An 8,279-nucleotide genomic window follows, 5' to 3' on the forward strand; every position below is an offset into this window, starting at 1 on the left:
TCACTAAGACAGGATTTGCTCTTCTTGCCCTCTTCTCCAGTTTCTCCCCTTGTGTGTAACTGGGGCTATGTTCCAGCATAACAGAGCAGGAGATGCGCTCAGGCTGAGAAGGCAGATGAAGGTACTACACCCTAAGGAGGCTGAACGACCTAACCAGCAAGTACCAGCTTGGGGACTGTGTTTGGGACTGGAGTATAGGTGCTTGATAAAGGAGAGGGGGATTCAGATTGGGTAGGGTGAATTTACTGCTTTGGGAGTATTCTTCTGAGATACAAGGTTTGACATTCTGTCAGGGACCGCAGGAGTTTGTGTGAACTTGCTACAAGGATGGCTTCTAGAAGCATGAAAGGAAGCTACGGCCGTGCTCAGTGAGGTTGAAATTGCTGGACCCCTGACAGATGGCAGCTGAAGGCTAAACCGCTCAGGGATTGTGAAGCTGGGATACATATGATGACTTTCTAAGGTAAGAAAACCCAAGCAAATGGATATATTCCACAGGAAGCACCGACAAACACATCATTTACCAAGGCTCTAGGAATATGATGATGAGAGGGACAGCAGCGTCGTTAAACAGTTCAGTGGTGGGGTACGTGCATAGGCCAGTGCTGACAAACAGTAAGAGTGGCTGTCATAGAAACGGATGACAGGACCCTGCAGCACTTGAGGTCAGGCGGTGGCATTGAACCATCAGAGGCCAGGTTTACACCATTTACTGTGAGCCATGAGGTTGGAGTGGCAGCCAAGGCACCAACCCACAAAGGGTTCCAGAAATGGTTTGAAGAGCCCAGTGTTTTTCGTACAAAATGGAAGGTCAGCCACCAGGAGTAGTACTCTTATTATCAAAAGAAATCAAGGCTGGATGATGGGAGGCTGAAGACGGCTCAATACAAAGGCATGATCCCTTGCCAAGTTCTAGTCAGTGTTCAGGCCTGGGACTGTCTAGTCTTTGAAGAGGAGGCCAGGTCCCCAGAACAAAGGACCATGTATGTATGGCAAGGGGATAAATATTCTTCCAGGAATTTTCGTACAGTTATTCAGCATATCTTTTACCTGTAGCTGTGCAATAAGTTACCCCAAAACTTAGTAGCATAATTGACTATTTTTGTTATCTCACGTGGTTTCTGTGGGTCAAAAATCTAGTTAAAGCTTAGCCAGATAGTGCTGGCTCATGGTGTCTCTGAGAATGCACACAAGATGTGGGTTGGGGCTGTAGTCATTTGAAGGTTGAGCTGAGCCTGGGATGTCCACTTCCAAGGCAGCTTACTCACATGCACAAGCAGGGGGAGCAGCAGGCTCCCTGCTGAACAGAGAGCCTGATGTGGGGCTTGACCCCAAGACCCTGGGATCATGACTTGGGCCACCCCGGTGCCCGGCCAGTAAGTTTTTGACCAGAGGCCTCAATTCCTTGCCTCATGGATGTTTCCATAAGGCTACTTGGGTGTTTCCATGACGTGAAAGCAAGTGATCCAGGGGAAGCAAAGCGGAAGTCACAATGCCTTTTATGACCTAACGTTGGAAGTCACACATTGTAATTGTCACAGATTGTCACAGGTCTGCCTTACTCAGTGAGGCAGGGGACTTCACAAGGGAATGACTGAATACCAGGAGGCTAGAATCATTGTGGCCATTTGGGAGGCTGCCTACCACATTTGGGTAAATGTAAATAAACAAGGGGGATTGGACTCTAGGAGTAATTTGAGGAGTGGACTGGGGAAGGGGGAATATACCAAGAATTTTAATATTGTTGGATGTAGGGTCAGAGTTAACATTAGTTTCTGGATGTACAAAACATAATCGTGGCTCACTGTTAGGATGGGGCCTATGGGGAGCCAAATAAATAGAATCCCAGGTCAGGATCCAGCTCACAATGGTAACCGTGTGACATTACTCAGTTTGCAGATGTGTAATGGAATAGAATGTTTGAAAATCCATGCAGAACACACATTGCGTCTTTCATTTGTAGGATCAGAACTATCATGATTGTGGAGGCCAAGTGGAGGCCTCTGTACCTGTTTCCATCCCTGGTCAAAATAGTAAGTATAAAACAATATCACAATCTAGGAGGAATGACGGATATTTTTATTACTCTTTTGTTGTTTTGTTTTGTTTGGTGTTTTTTTTATTCCTTTGTTTTTAAAAAAGATTTTATTTATTCACATGAGACAGAGAGAGAGAGGTAGAGACATAGGCAGAGGGAGGAGAAGCAGGCTCCATGCAGGGAGTCCAATGTGGGACTGGATCCTGGGACCCCAGGATCACTCCCTGACCCTAAGACAAATGCTCAACTACTGAGCCACCCAGGCATCCCTAATTTTATTCCTCTTAAGGATATAAAGGATTCAAGTGATGGTCCTTGTCACATTTCCATTTAATTCACCTGTCTACCCCTGCAGAAACCAGATTCATCCTGGAGGTTGGCCGAAATTTCCATAAATTCACCCAGATAGTAGCCCTAACTGAGGCTGCTATGCCAGATGTAGTCTCTTCGCTCAAGCCAGATTCATGACTTCTCAGGTACATGGTATACAAACATTAGTTGGCAAATGTGTTTCTTTCTATCCCTATCAGATACCGTTTGGATTCACATGGAGCAGACAACAGTATGCATTTCCCATTGCTCCAGGGTTGTACCTTTCCAGTCTGTCATAGTTCACGTACCACCTGGGTATCTGAAGAACATTGTGCCGATTTGCTCCTCTGATAGCTTGTCAATGGAGTTAGATTACAGGAAATGTCTGGCACATTGGAAGCCTTGGTAAGAAACGTGCATTCCATTGTTGGAGAAGATGCCTGTGAAGATTCAATTATCTGCCACATGAGAACAATTTTGAGTGCCCCAACAGTTGGGGACATGCTGGGTCCTATCATCCAAAGTAAAACATGAGTTTTACCACTTGAATCTCCTGCAGAGAAGGAAGCACAATGCCTGAGAGGACTTTTCAGGTTTTGGAGACAACATATTCCACATCTCAGAACACTTCTCTGCCTTGTATACCAGGTGACACAAAAGACTGCCACTTAAAAAAAAAAGGTTTTATTTGTTAAAGAAGGAGAGCACAGGGCAGGAGCAGAGGGAGAGGGAGAAGCAGGTTCCCTGCTGAGCACGGATCCCAACACAGGGCACGATCCCAGGACATTGAGATCACAACCTGAGCCAAAGTTCCCAACGCAGGGCTCCATTCTAGGACGTTGAGATCACGACCTGACCAAAGTCAGACTCTTAACTGACTGAACCCAAAAAGACTTCGACTTTTGAGTGTATCCCAGGATAGGAAAGTTCTCTGCAGAGCAGCAGAGTCTAAGCTGCAGTTGAAAGCAGCCTTGTTACTTGGGCATAAGACTGAGCAGATCTCAGAAGATTGGGTGTATCATGGGTAGGGAACGATACCTTCCAGGAGTCTGGAGCAAACCCATGCTGTCCACAGAGGTGGCTCGGATATGTTTCATAAAGCCGTTCCTGTAATGCTGCTGGGCCCTGGTGGAAGACCGTTGGACATGACATGACCGCATGCCCAGAACTGCATCTTGTGAGGTAAGTTCTGTCAAACCCACCAAGTGATAACGTTGGTTAGGTTCCACAACTATCCACTGGTGAGCGGAGGAGTCCCACAGAGTTAGAAGCCACGGCTGCCACCTGAAGACTTTATCCTCTTTGTGTCTAGCACCGAGTTGGCAAGCAAAGGAGCCCCCATTCTTGGTTGGAGTGAATGACCCAGGTTAGGAAAGGATAGGGCTGCTTTTAAACCGGGACATAGAAGGACGCCTGGGTGGCTCAGCAGTTAAGCATCTGCCTTCAGCTCATGGCGTGATCCTGCACTTCTTGGATCAAGTCCCACATCGGGCTCCCCGAGGGAAATCTTCTCCCTCTGCCTCTGTCTCTGCTTCTCTTTCTGTGTCTCTCATGAATAAATAAATAAAATCGGAAAAAAAAAATTAAAACCAGGGCATAAAGAGCAATAAGTTTGACTCCCAGGAGATTCATCCAGGACCCTCTTGGTATTCCCTTGCCCCGTTGTGACAGTAAAAAGACAAGTGCCACAACCCTTGCCAAAAGAGGCCTGGTGAGCTGGGGCTCAGAAATTTTAGAGATGAAGGTGTGAGGAAGGCCACCTGGCAACTTAGCGAGGAGGACAGCAGAGTTTGTAGGGACCTTGAGGGGAATCTGCAACAAATAATGCAGGGAGGACAAGATGAGTATCCATCATAGCCCAAGACCAGCTGCAGTGGCCAAGGCCATCATTTACTCACTGGTCTTCCTCTTCTGAGTCTTCCCCAGGATTAGAGGCCACTGGAATCTCAGGGGAGACCCTTCCCACATAGGTGAAGTGCATTCAGGCGGTGCACGTGGTCAGTTGGCCAGCAATAGATCCTGGATTTTGTGGAGGAGAAGAGGAGTGACCCGTTGTTGGCTGCACTCAGAAGCCAGAGGCCTCATCTCCTCCTACCTGCTGGGCAGAGGCCCGAGGCCTTGGGCTGAGAATCTCCACAAAGGGAGAAAGCAGAAGTCAGTGTGACAAGTAGACTGTGCTTAAACAGCCACCTCAACTACAGAGGGAGGTTGATGAGGATCGTTCAGGTGCAGATGCGCAGCGGGGAGATGCTTAGTGGCTTCAGGTGGGAGCAGCTGTAGGTGGGAATGGCTCCTCCTCAGAAAGGCATTTGGGAGGAAGGCTGACAGGCTGAGGGGGAGGGCAATGGAGGTCGCCTCAGAGTGTGGGAGTTCTCACTGCCGACCTTTGGAGAACCTCTTTTCTGTGTCCTCTGCAGCCATCAGTAGGATATACATCCCTCATGAGGAGTCAAGTAGTTGGACTGACTTTTTTGCTGAGTGAGAGGGGCATGAGGGAGGGGCAAGGGCAGAGACACCCCTCTGGGTTCCAGGCATGTGGCTCTTCTTGGGCTGTTCCTTCAGAGAAATGGGACATTTCAGAAGCACAGGGGAGGGTTCACACACAGCCACTTCTGCAGCAAGGGCCCTCCTGCTTCCGAGGAGCTCTGCCATCAGAACAGTTGGTGGTTGTGACAGGGGCCTGGTGTGCCCTCCTGTCCTGCCTGCTCCATAAGCTGCCTCCCGGGCCTCAGCTCTGAGCAGGTGCCCCTTCCTGCTCATACATAAGTGGAGCATGCTCAGTTGGGTCATAGTCCAGTGTTTTGGTGGTTCTAAATGCTCATGTACCAAACCTGCCCCAGCGCATTCCCCTTGTGCCCCACAGAAGAGCAGCCTGCCATGGGATGTGAGGGCTGAGCACTGCTCCAGGGAGCAGCAGAGCAGTCGGGGTGGGAAGTAGAGGAAGGTCGGGCCCGGGTGTGGATTGCTGGCCGTGCTGGTGGTGGAGGTAAACGCATGTGGTTGTAGATCCTCCTCGAGTACCACAGTGCTGGCGGGTGGCTCTGGCCCTCGCCTGGGGCCCTGCCTGCGGCTGTTGCTCCTGAGGCCTCGTGGGTTCTGCAATTGATTTCTGATTTCACCACCTGTATAGGCTTAGGTGTTGGCTTCTGTAGTCTGCACACTAGTTTCCCAATCCACCTTTTTCAGATTCTAAAAGTTGGCTTTTCTTGAAGAGTGGGGCTAATTCATTCTCCTTGACTTTCTGGTCTTAGCTATTCCTTTACTTCATTTAGGGTTTCAGGAGGCAGCTGAGAGCACTCAGGCTCAGTTGTCCATGTGTCCTCAGAAGTTCACTGAGAGATTCTCAAATGTGTCAGTCTGCTCTTGTTCCTAGAAGAAATGCTTTGTGATTCTGTTCAAAGAACACCAATTAGTTCTTCTTAGTAATGTTTTAGTAACGACCTTTGTATCTACTTATACTTGAGATGGTACATTTTAAAGAAGATTTATTTACTTGAGATAGGACAAGCGGGGAAAGAAGGGCAGAGGGAGAAGCAGACTCCTCGCTGAGTGCAGGGAGCCCCATTTGGGGCTCAATCCCAAGACCCTGGGATCATGACCTGAGCTGAAGGCAGCCGCAGAGCTGAACCACCCAGGCACCCCACGATGGTGCTTTAATGTTCCCTTCTCTTGTCTTTTTCTGACATTTTATGTCAAAAATTCACTAGCCCCATAAGAGGGGTTTTTTATGTCGTCTTGATTTTTTAAAAATAATTTTCTAGTCTCTGAATTGCTCTGAGCTTGGTAGAATGTGAATAGGAACGTATTCCATAGAGCAGGAAGGAGGACAGATCTGAACTTGTGGAAAGTTGCCGTTACTGTTTTAGAAGCTCTGCTTGCCAGAGAAGGCAAACAAAACCTCAGGACCCGACCTCTTACCACTGGACTGGGGTAAGAGATGGGTTATTCTGTCCGGCTCCTTGAAATCACCTTGGAGATGGTGATGATCTTTGGGAAAGTTCAGGAAATTAGGTTTGGAACAATTTATACTCTCTGAAGTCCAATAAAGAATGGAGATGAAGCCGTAATTGTTTTCCTTCACTTAGCTGGTATTAAGGGACACTGGGTGAACCTAGCAGAGAAAGAGCTGAAGATTTAGGACTAGAAGTTGTAGGATGGCAGGAGAGGTGGAGGACCGCCTAGGGTCTCCCTTCCTGCTAAGATGGGTGGTTGAGGCTGAGTGTCCTGTGCCAACAGGAGGAGGCTGAGCACTGTGAAAATCTACTTAGGCTTTTCCCTTAACCTTGTGCCAGGTTGGTGGAGATGAGTGGACAAGACCCTCTCAATCTCTTGGATCTTGCAGCACAGAGCCTGCGGAATGAGAAGGCCTCAGCTGTACGTGACCTGGAAGAGCTCCCTGTGGGCCTTTTCCCAACTCTGTCCACAGCAGCCTTTGATGGGGGACACACGAAGACTGTGACAGCAATGGTGCAGGCCTGGCCCTTTCCCTGCCTCCGTCTGGGACCGTTAAGAGATCAGTCAAGAACTCAAGACCTCTTGGAAGCCGTCCTGGATGGGCTGGAATTGGTTCCTCCTAACGCAGTTTGGCCCAGGTAACTGGAGAGTTGGGGTGCTGGTAGGGGCACAGTGAATTGCAGAAGTGGGAGCTGGATTCAGGGATGTGGAGTCCAAGCATGTGCTAGCCTCTCCTGGTGGTGCAGCATCTGTCATCATGAGGCCCTGAGGCCATTGTCAGAGTCCCTCCGTGAAGAGAGTCCTGGCATAGTTCAGAGCTGATCATGCTACTGAGGTGGTTAAGAGTGTGGCTGGGTTCCTGGGTGGTATCCCGGCAACATATAATGTGGGGAAGCAAGGAGGGCACCTAGAAGGCGTAGTGGACGGCAGAGGGCAGGGCTGCTGGTTGGCACAGTGGTGGGTCCCCAGGGTCTGCCACTGCTGCTGGTCTCCTGCCGGCCCCGCTCTACAGGCCTGAAATTCCTCATGTCTGCTCTCCTCCTCATTCCCCACAGGAGATCAAAGCTGAAGGTGCTGGATTTTACCCATGACGTTGAGCACTCCAACTGGGAGGAGTGCTCGGAGGCTACTCCTGCACCCTTTGTCATCACTCACATGCTAGAAGAGCCGGAGGCGGACAAGCTGACACCCAGTTACAAAGAACAGCCTTAGCATCACCGAGAACCCGAGGAAATACACAGAGACCTTTTCCTAGGTGGTTTGTTCGGCTTCTTCCACCTGTCTGGGTTCCCCTCGTACATACTCCAGAGAGTCGAGAAGAACCATGGCAGTCTGCGCCTCCACTGTCAGACACTGGTCATTGTCCAAGTGCCATTCCTCAGCCTTGTCGAGATCCTGGGGATGCTGGAGCTGGAGACCATCCGGGAGCTGAGGCTTCATTACAGGAGTACGTTCTGCTCCCGTTCTGACCTAATCCAGTTTTTTTACCCGCGCAAGGGTAAATGAGCAACCTGGGCAACCTCATCATGAACGACATCCCCTGGGATTTCCCTGCAGACTGTTTCTTTTTGCTGAGTCCACTGGGCCGCCTCTAGAAGCTCCATCTCATCTTTGGCTGTCTCTCGGGCCAGCTGCATAAGATGCTGAGTGAGTGTGTGACAAGTCCCTCTGAAGGGCCAGGGGCCAGGATCCCTGGAGTCGTCCCTGAACCCCGCTGCGTCGGAGCAGAGACAAGCCTGGATTTCCAATCCTGTGAGGCCGCAGAGTCACTGAGGACACAGACTGCAAGGCTGAGGTCTTGGACCAGCCAGTGGCTGTCGATTGCTATAGAAGAGAAAGATGCAGGTCTGAAATTGGCCTGTCATTCACTCTTTCATTCATTTTCACGCACTCAGTCCGTGCCAAGCAGACAGCTAAGAATGGATATGAAACTCTGACCAAACTCAGGGTCTCGTCTTCCTAGAGCTTATGTAGA

General features: G+C 49.6%; 1 long non-coding RNA gene across 3 annotated transcripts; it reads left to right on the forward strand.

Moving 5' to 3' along the window:
• Window positions 1-360: 360 nt before the first annotated feature.
• LOC144299587 (uncharacterized) lies at window positions 361-7,078 on the forward strand. 3 transcript variants are annotated; one of them, XR_013366275.1, is made up of 4 exons: window positions 361-463; window positions 1,964-2,033; window positions 2,569-3,532; window positions 6,643-7,078. It is a non-coding gene; the product is annotated as an uncharacterized LOC144299587 (long non-coding RNA). The 3 variants fall into 3 exon arrangements; XR_013366274.1 differs by lacking the exon at window positions 361-463 and adding an exon at window positions 1,574-1,653 and having other exon boundaries at window positions 1,893-2,033; XR_013366276.1 differs by lacking the exon at window positions 361-463 and adding an exon at window positions 1,574-1,653.
• The last annotated feature ends 1,201 nt before the right edge of the window (window positions 7,079-8,279 follow it).

The sequence above is a fragment of the Canis aureus genome, chromosome 27, assembly GCF_053574225.1.
Source record: "Canis aureus isolate CA01 chromosome 27, VMU_Caureus_v.1.0, whole genome shotgun sequence".
Lineage (NCBI taxonomy): Eukaryota > Metazoa > Chordata > Mammalia > Carnivora > Canidae > Canis > Canis aureus.